Raw genomic sequence first — 10,523 nt, 5'->3', positions numbered from 1 at the left:
CTTTATGAAGTATAGATTTAAACAATTTAGGAAAAAATGCCCTTCCATCCATAGGATCATCTCATGCCCCAATTTTTGAAAACCTTTAGAAAAGGCCTGATGCAACGCTAAGCATTACTTACACTAGCAAATTTTATTCAATCAATTTTAGCCTCCAGCCATCAGGATAAAAACACAGTTATACCAAATTACTTACTTTCTGATCCCACAGGAATCCTAGTGCTCTTGTCATGGAAGACCAGGTTGGCTCCTTCCTTGCTCTCGTTCCACTTGTATAATGATGATGACATATTGTTTTAAAGTACTGATATTTTAATATGGCATCTTATTTAATTTTAGTTATTTACTACTAATTTTTAATTCAAACAACAACAACAACAACAACAACTTTATATTCTGCCCTATATCCCCAGAGGGACTCAGGGCAGATTCCAAACATAAAAGGCAAACATACAATGCCTGAACACAACAACAATACACCCATAATAACGAAAATTGACAACCCAACATATAGAAACAAATTATGACTTAACTAAAATTAAATTAAAAATGTAACCTGTTATATCAGACAAAATGCAAAACATCAAAATATCGAACATCAGCCTTCCCAGTTCCCCGGGGGCAAATAGATTGATCATTGCTCAAAATGTCTATTGAGCTGGTGGGGCGAACAGGGTACAGATACCGATTGTAGCTATTAATCTGAGGAATATTGGTAGTATTGCCATCTATTCCTCCTCCTCCTCATATGCCAGTGAGCAAAGGTACATCTTCAGCTGTTTCTAAAAGTTGGGGAGGGAGGGGGGCCATTTTTAATTTTTTAGGAAGAGAGCTCCAGAGATGGGGGGCAGCCATGGAGAAGGCCCCTTTTCTCTTTCCCACCAGTCATGCTTGGGATGGGGGTGGAAGCAGGGCCTCCTCCGATGACCGCTGTGTCCGAGTTGGTCTATAGTAGGAGATGTGGTTCGTCAAATAGTCTGGACTTTGTTTTAGCTCATATGAAATTCCTTGTGTCCAATTTGGGAGAAGAATAGAATAAACATTAAATTAATAATAAGAATAATATTTCCAGAGTGGTCATGGTTTGGATACTTCCCTTTATTTCTTGAAATCAGTGAAAATTCCAATGTCCTCTCAAATGTGGCAATCCAACTGGTGATTAGAAGATGTCATTTCCATGTTCTACATCATTGTCAAATTGTACTCCTGCTGGGCAGGTGGTAGGACTGGATGGCCCTTGTGGTCTTTTCCAAGTCTATAATTCTATGGAAAATGTCATGAGGCTTTTTTGTCAGAATAAGTATCTGAAATAAAAATAATAATAGCCACTTGGATTGCAGCTGCAGAATTCTCTAGGGCGGGATAGAAATAACATTTTTTACTTATTTATCCTAGCCAGCTGGGCCAGTGACTATTAGAGGGATTCTAGGCCCTTTGTCCAAAAAAAGTTGCCTTTCTATGTTCTGGATAGTGCTGGGTATCGTTTTGGAGAACAGAACATAATTTCATTCTACTAGCTCCTCCTGTTACCTTCCACGGCTATCTGTTTTGCCTGAGCAGAGCTAGGGAGATACTGGTGGTAAAGAACAAAAAGACGAGGCAAAGAGTAAGAGGACGTAGAAACCTTCCCATGTACACCTGCACAACCTGTCAGATCGGATTCCTCCTCCTATTCCTGTGCACCACGTGTTTGTTCCTCCTGGTAACTGCCCTCCTTTGCCCAGGCATATGGCATATGGGAAGAGAAAGGGGAGTTGGATTTGAATGGAAAGTTGTGGCATGTGGGGCTGACTTCTCTTCTTTCTCTGTGTTGTAAATATCTGTTTCACCAAGGCAAAGGAAGGGAGATACTAAGAAAAACAGAAACACACAGCACACCTGCCTCCTAAATAGCCCCCCTTTGCTCTTCTCTGAAGTTGGGGCTGCTATGCAAATACTCACATGGCAGTCCCAACTTCACATGGCAAAAGTAGTGAATACTCAAGACTATGAGTATGAACTCTGTGAAAGTTGGGGTAATATGGATTCTGGGATGTAATGGGGCTGTTTCTCCTGGTATCTCCCCTCCTGTTTTACACATTTTAAGGTTTCCTGATTGGTTTTCTGGCAGACATTTGGGGCCGGGATTTTAGGGGCACAAGAGTTGGATCCAGGGGCTGTGCTTTGCTCACCCCTGATTTATAGTCATGTTCTTGGGCAGTGGGCACTTGTTTTGTGAATGGGCCAATGGTTTGATGCAAAACAGATTCAGTTTCCCCAATTATACATACATTAGGTAATTTTTTAATATGACAAAGAGTGCTATTGCTTGAGCGCTGGCAAGATTCAATAGGTCCCAGAAAGCTGGAGGTCAGAGATAGTTCATAGCATCATTATTTGCCTTCATGAGAGCCAGGCCTACAGGAAGCCCATTCAGGCACCTGATTGTTACAAAAATATTTTTGCAAATCAAAGACTTCTATTCACTGTCTAAGGAAAATGTTGTTTTGGAGTTCAAAAGGAATATATCAGATCACAAGGGCTGCAGAGCCAGGTATGAGAAACAGTATAGCTTTTTGAGGAAGGTTAAGGGTAGCTTCTGCACCTTTAAAACCATATATTTGAGATGCAAAATTTAAACGTTTTAGATAGATAATTGCATATGTATCTTCACAATGATCATTTAAAAGCTCAGATCAGCCAGCATTCCGGAATGGTTCTCAGCAGGGCCTATAATATGGAACAAACTGCTTTTCAGTCGCCTCAAAACATCTGCTAAAAATAAAGCTATAATGGGTGACTTTGTTCTTGGACTTTTGTTGCTGTTGTTCTTAAGTAGCCTGTTATATCATTACCGGCAAATGGTGCTCTTCTTGGCCTTCAGTCCACTCTCACTGCTGCTCCATCTTTCTACTCTACCAAAAAACTATGTATTTACTAAATTTTCCAATGATCTTTCTATGTGATGATGGAAGAACACTTCTCTTGAGACTTTTGAATAAAACTTGTTTGGCATTTACATGGTCATCTTTCTGGCGCTAGGTAGAAACATTTCTTCCCACCCAGGAATTTTATATCCACAATATTCGAAACTTTTTTTTAGAGTAACATGTCTAGTATGGCCAGTGGTATAAAGGTCCTAACTTCTGTTGTTGTCCTTATCTTGTATGTTGGGTTGAGTTTAGCTATAAGGCATATTCATACAATTGTGGATCCCAAAAGATGTATATAATGTACCTTGTCCAAATTTTTCAGCCCTTATTTTTATCTTCTTTATGAGCATGTATCATTTGTTATGTGGCTTTTGGTTTTATTGCCTTGCTTATCTTCTGCTCTCTGTAGCAGTCTCTGTTATGCTGGCCTCTGTTCTTGGACTCTTAATGATTTCAGTAAACACAATTGCTCTTTGCGTGCTTTTAGCTTCATCTTTTAGACCAGAGCTTGGCGTTCAGATCCCATTAACCCTAGCTAACATAGAAAATGATGAGGAATGCTAAGAGCTTTAATCCAAGAACATCTGGAAAGACCACGTTTCCCACTCCAGTTTTAGGCTCATTACTCCTAAACAGAGATTTGGAAAAAAATTCTAGATTATAATTCATGACAGACAAAGTATGGCCCACTTTTGTGATGTCTTAAGCTCCACTGTTAGTCCCACAAAGTCTTCCTACCTTGCATTTTTTTGGGGGTAAAACCTTTATTTTGCATCATTTTCTAGCAGTTTTTGCCCAAATATATCTCAGAAAGTCTCCCTCAGTTATAAAAACAGGTAAAAATATTCCCACGTCCATCCAGTCTAAAAAAATTGTTCTAAACTCAGTAGTGTTAGAGAAAGAAAGGGAAACTGATACTGAATCTCATGCTAAACAAAATATACCTATAGAAACCACAGTTTAAAATGAATATCTTTTATTAATATGAATTACACATTATACTTTAAGGATACCATATAGGGAAGAACCTGTCTGTATCCCACAGCATGGTGTAGAGCCACCTTGTGTCCCAGTTGGTAGAAAAGTGGAAAAATTAATTAAAAAAGCAAACAACGGTTTGAGTGTTGATCTAGGATCTGCAAGGTAAGATCTAAATTCTACATATCCATAGAAACAGGGATAACCTTGGATAAGTTATACGTTTTTCAGTCTTATAGGAAGACAGTGGCAACTGTCTCCAAATAAATCTTACCAAGAAAGTCCCATGATAGGGTTATCATTAGCTGGAGTTGGCTCAAAGGCACATTACAATAACAACTCTCCAGTCACCTCAATAGGCAGAGCTTTTCAGTGACATTATAAGCATTATTAAAATATAATTATCTTTTTTGTGTGAAAGAAGAACAGGAGCCAGATTTGCTGCTGGAAAACTCAATTATCAAGGGGTGGGGTGGAGTACTTATTTCTTCTGCTCTGTATCAAACTCACTGAGACTGACGTTGTATCTTGGAATTCTTTGAATGATCAGAAAATTAAGTTTATTAAAAACAGGAGGTCAAGATATAGATTTTTCTGTAGGCAAAGCATGGTCTCTGCCTGCATTGGATTAACTTCTAAGTCTGGCATTTCATCTTCAGGAACTTTGGACATCAAATATTTCTGTCACTTTGGACAAGCTGCTGGCTCCTTTCTTTGATTCAGTACCAACGTAGGCATTTGTGTGGATGATTTCATGTCTTTTTTGAGGCAGCAAAACAAGGTTACAATGTCTGTCCGGAATTTAGAACTCATGCCAATACAGATGAATGGGTTGTAAAAACTGGCAGATTTGGTGAAAAGATTGGCAAGGGCACTGGTTTATACGGGCACCTGAAAGCCACATGGTAATCACATGGAGGTGACCGCACAAGGAGACCATGCCAAGAGAAAGGCAGAACAAATTGGAAATGAAACCTAAAATATCAGAAAAAAAGGCTAAGGGAATCAAATCTGTACATACCTCATTTCATTTCAAATAAAATGGCAGTTCTAGAATTACTAAAGCTTTTGGAAAGACATTTTAGTTTTGTAACTGCGGAAATATCTGATTTTGTTTTAAGGAGAGCTTTTCAAAATATCTATGCATTAACTACTCTAATGAAAGGCAGAACTTTCCTCCAGCTCTATGTTAAATGGAGCAAGAAATAAGAATTTCCTACCAGAGAACATTAATGCTGTAGTTAAGGGAATGTGCTAGATCTTTCTAGCAGAGGATTCAAAGACCATTTTACACTTTTTAAAATTGAGCTGTAGCAATTTTAGTGATGCCAAACTACCATAATTATATAGTATAGTGAGCTCTAAATCACACATTTTTCAGATGAAATAAGATATTGTACGTGATGCAAACCTTTGCTTAGCTATGGTCCTTTGGTGTCAGCATCTGTTGTTCCTAGGATATTCTCTTTTTTAAAAAAAAGAATGCTAGCAAAACACACTTTAATATCCTATGCTCTTACCTAGACTTCTTCAAACCAGATGCTGGAAGGAACAGGTCTGTGAACAGGTAATATATTAATTTGTTCTGACTGACTTATTTTATAATCTCTGTCTTTAAGAGAAGATCATTTCATATGAGACATAATTTTACTATACTATTATATATATTTTCATCCAGGGAGTATGAACAAAGCTCCTAGGATGGCCACCAATCAGATCTTGCATTTCTCCCCAACCACCCTTGCTGAGATATGGATACCAGGCAATTAAAGTTAAGAGGTGGTTGGTTAATATTTGAGTCATCCCTCCACTTTCATGGTTGATTTTTTGTTATTGTACAATAATTCATTAGTGGCTGATTTTCAATTATTATACAATTATTCACAATTATTGTACCACTGTTCTAACCTCTGAAGTTGGGGCTGTTGTGGGAACATTCACATGACAGCCCCATCCACAGGAGTTGAGCAGAGTGTGAATTTTTGAGAAGCATGTGCGCTGCATGCCCCCCGCCCCAGTATCTCCCTTCCTTTCCCCCAATGAAACAGACACTTTTGACATGCAGGAAGAGATGGAGACCGCCTTGTGTCCTGCTTCACTTATACCACAGATCCTGGTCCCTTTCCACTTCCTGTGTGTGCTGTGACTGTCTATTTTGCCTAGGCAAAGGAAGAAGGAACAGAAACATGTGGCAATTGGGAAAAGGAGCCAGATCTGCAGGATAGGTGATAATGCACAACCGTTCAGGGGCAGTTTCTCCTCTTCTTCTTGTTTACGATGTGCTTCTATCCTCTGGTAACTATTGCTTTGTCCAGTTGAAACTGACACAATGCAAGAAGAAACGAAGGAGCTGGAGTCCACAGAGTAAGTGAAGTGGCATGCTGGGTTGGTTCTTCTTCCCTCTGGGATCACGGCGAGTCATTATCATAGGCTATCACTCGTGGCCAAGTAGGATCATCTTCCAAGGGTAGAGTCTTGGCAGTGGGTCCGCATATGACTGTACAGACCTATTCTGAATCCACATGGTCTTTCACTGTCTCCAATTGGAAGGCGGTCCCATCAATGGTTGCTTGTCATGTCTTTCTCTTGGCACGTTTCTCCCTTTTGCTCTCTATTCATGGCAAGCGAGATGGATGGACGATATCCTTGAAGTGACTGGCATGACCTTGAAGGAACTGGGGGCGGTGACGGCCAACAGGGAGCTCTGGCATGGACTGGTCCATGAGTTCATGAAGAGTCAGAGACGACTAAATGACTGAGCAGCAGCAGGGCCCACCTGTGGACCACAGCAGCAGTACCCACCCCAGAGATATTAGCAATTTTCATATTTTTCCCATTCCAAATATGGTGTCTGTGTTTACTACATGTCAAGCACAGATTTCAGATATTCTAATAAAATATATGGTTTTACTTTACTGAACCAGTAAGTAATATCCTCATGAGCTTGTTTGGATTAATGAAATCTTACTTGACAAAACATAATAAAATATGGATCAATACTGGTAACATAATATACTGCTTTGTTCCTATACCTTTGGAGGGCTGTTATGCATGAATGTCATTGAGAGCTTAGCCAATAATCATTATTTGTATTCCTTACATTTGTGTATGTTCATTGTTTGGTCATGATTTTTGAACGTCTCTATGATTTTCTGAAATTTTCTGAAATTCCTATTTCAGGGATATGTTAAAGACTGACGTGTAAACTAAATGCTAGTGTTAAGAGAATGAGTTGCACAGTTGTGTTGCAAACATAGTGAAAACCTGTTTCTATGCCATGTTGAAACCAGTTAAACAAGACAGTTATGATTACAAGTACAATATTTCAGCAGAATCAAAAGGAGCATTACTCAAGCTGTTAATTTTGTCTGTTTAAACTTTCAACTAAGATTGCGCCTGGAAAACAACTTAACTTTCATATTGATGTAATATCTGATGTAATACTCTGGAAGTTATTTTTCAGACTACAGCTTACCAAATCCCCTAGTTAGCATAACCAAAAGAAACCTTTCTAGCCTTTGTGATGAAACATAATTTTTTTTCAAAAGGACCGAAAGGCTTGTTTTCTACTCATGGCTGATGGTTAAAGCATGCTTCTGTGAGGCTCAGTTACCATGAAACTTTCAGTTAAATGAGTTGTTCATTCAGGTGTAAAGATTTTAATGTTATTTTAAATCCCCAGTACAGTAGAAAGCTTAGCCACTTGCTTAAATAAATAAAGACTTTGGATGGGCTGTTTAACCTCATGCGACACTGGGCCAATGTCAGCAACACCAGGCAGGACTTAGTGAACATTGTTCAGACCAATGAGAAATGCTTTCTAAAAATGATAGGAACTAACTGAAGTCAATACAGTTATGAATAAAGCTGGACATTTTAATCGGTTAAAGAGCATTTGAATCTAGTAGTTCTAGTAAGTGATCTTCCGCCAAACTGTGGTCAGGTAAAGAAAGTACAGTAGGAGAGCAAGTTTTATGTTTTACCGAAATTAAGATAAATCGTTACTGAGATATGTTGAATAGACATATCAGTATCTCTTTAATTTCAATTAGCTTGCAATAAAATTGAGATTTCACCATAATTCTGATTTCTTGAACTGTAAAACAAATGCTTATAAACTGAAAAAAACTGGAATGCATTGCATACTTTAATTTTGAAAATGTAGTTAGAATATTGGTGTGACTTGGTAGATGCAGTTGAATGTACAAAGAGCTGCAAACATTCTTTGAACTCTTAGGCCAATCACTATCTTCCAACTTGCTGAACCTCACCTGGTGGTTGTGAAATGATAATACAGTGGAGTCTCACTTATCCAACACTCGCTTATCCAACGTTCTGGATTATCCAATGCTTTTTTGTATTCAATGATTTCAAAATATTGTTATATTTTGGTGCTAAATTCGTAAATACAGTAATTACTACATAGCATTACTGCGTATTGAACTACATTTTCTGTCAAATTTGTTGTATAACATGTTTTGGTTCTTAATTTGTAAAATCATAACCTATTTTGATGTTTAATAGGCTTTTTCTTAATCTGTCCTTATTATCCAACATATTCGCTTATCCAACATCCTGCCGGCCCGTTTATGTTGGATAAGTGAGACTCTACTGTACTGATAATAATAATACATAGTTAAATGCATATTTTATTCATATAACATAATTTAAGGAACTTTCAAAACAGGCTGGCTATTCTGCATCACAGCTGTCCATCAGCACTACTCAAAACTGTAGCAACACACCTGCAAGGGGATAAATGAAGGCAATCCTACAGCACAAATATAACTTCGGTTACAAAATGCTGTAACTGCCTAAGGGGATAAAGATGGGATGGACCCTCCCGTCAGCTCCCGGCATATATATCAATCAGGGTAATAAACGCCAAGATAAATGCTGGTGGTATTCGATTTTTCAATATCTTAACACTGTGGGACCCTGATCTGACCTGTAAGCAAAGTAGAGCAAGATGATTAGGTGAAAATGAAGCAAATTATTTATGTTTGCTCCCAGTTTGTACTAAAACTCACACAGCCATTGAAATTCATAAGCATGTGGACAACTTCAACAGAAAGGAGGAAACCATGAAAATGAACAAAACCTGGCTACCAGTATTAAAAAACTAAAAAATCAGAACAGTAAATAAGAAGCAACACTCTGAGACATGGGAACTAGGGGCAGCTAACAAAGGATGCCCCCAGGCAGAAAGTAGCCAGTAGATGAAGCCATTCAATGCAAATTAGGGTGATTAACTGCAACATTCACGCTGGCCTCCAACTGACAAGAGTTCTTCCCTCAACCTGGACTTCCCACATATATAAACCTTCCTTGCTGAGTTTCTCCATACTTCACAACCTCTGAGGATGCCTGCCATAGATGTGGGCGAAACGTCAGGAGAGAATACTTCTAGAACATGCCCGGAAAACATACAGCCCGGAAAACATACAACAACACTCACACAGTTATCAGTCTAGAAAGGACAAATAGTATCTAAAGCCTTTCTAGCTTGCATTTATTTTCCTATATCCCTGATAGATGGCAGTACAGGCGTCCTCAAACTTTTTAAGCAGAGGTTCACAGTCCCTCAGACTGTTGGGGGACTAGACTATAGTTTGAAGAAAAAATAAATTCCTATGCATACTGCATCTATTTTATTTGTAGTGCAAAAAAGAAGAAAGAAAAATACAATATTTAAAACAAAGAACAATTTTAACCAACATAAACTGGGAACTTTGGGCCTGCTTTTGGTTGATGAAATAATCAAGTTAATTACGATTTGTTGCACCCCTTGGCTGCATAGGCACCTCAAAACCACACTGGAGCCCCAGAATATAAGCAAGCAAGCTGTTTATTGAAGATTATATGCAAGCAATAGCAAAATAAAGTTCAGGGTCAATAAAATGGTTTTAAATCCACAAGAACAAAGTACTTGAAATATTGAAGCAAGAGTCTATCAAAATCACTCAAAGAACATAGTCCAAACTGGATATCAAAGTAAGTCCCACGAAAGATATCATGAATAGTCCAAACAATTAATCCAAGGCATGACTCAAGCTGGAAACACAGAAAGCAACACTGGAATGCATGAACAAAACTCCAAGTTTAGTCCAAGTTCAAGCTGGAACTCAAGGCAAGGGTCTTGGCTGGAACAAAATTCCAAACTGCAAAATACTGGAGCATTCAAGTGGAAACACAGGAACAAGCAAGGCTGGAACTTGAATCAAGATACAAGGCTGCCGAAATACACATGAAGCAAAGACCTTCCTTCTTGGATTTGCAACATTACCACCTCTGATTGTGTCAGAGAAAGTACCCCTTCTTAAGGGAAATCCAAGGTCCTATCTCGTGAGAAGGTTGTTCATTATTTTGTTTCAAAAGCAAACGCCTACTCCTCCTAACATACTCCTTTTCTTTTCTCAACTGAGTTATCTCTCTCCTCCTGTCAAGCTCATTATCCCTCTCCGCTTTATTACTGGAATGTCCATCTGGTACCAGGAGATCCGACCTTTACTGCTTTGAGGAATGTGGTTCAAACTGCCTACTTGCAACCATTCTGTCTCTGGTCCCAGAATCCACTGGAACAAACTCTGGCTGCATCTCAGGCCCAAACCCAGATTCTTCTGGCAAGGCAGG

The 10,523-nt window shown here is 38.7% G+C and overlaps 1 long non-coding RNA gene across 1 annotated transcript in view; it reads left to right on the top strand.

The window, feature by feature from the left end:
• Nucleotides 1-1,248: 1,248 nt before the first annotated feature.
• LOC134295496 (uncharacterized) overlaps nucleotides 1,249-10,523 on the top strand; it is a 31,158-nt gene continuing 21,883 nt past the window's right edge. Inside the window, exon 1 of the long non-coding RNA XR_010002092.1 lies at nucleotides 1,249-5,457. This is a non-coding gene — a long non-coding RNA (uncharacterized LOC134295496). The remainder of the gene's footprint in view (nucleotides 5,458-10,523) is intronic.

Source organism: Anolis carolinensis, chromosome 1, assembly GCF_035594765.1.
Source record: "Anolis carolinensis isolate JA03-04 chromosome 1, rAnoCar3.1.pri, whole genome shotgun sequence".
NCBI lineage: Eukaryota > Metazoa > Chordata > Lepidosauria > Squamata > Dactyloidae > Anolis > Anolis carolinensis.
This window is presented reverse-complemented; position numbering and strand designations above follow the sequence as displayed.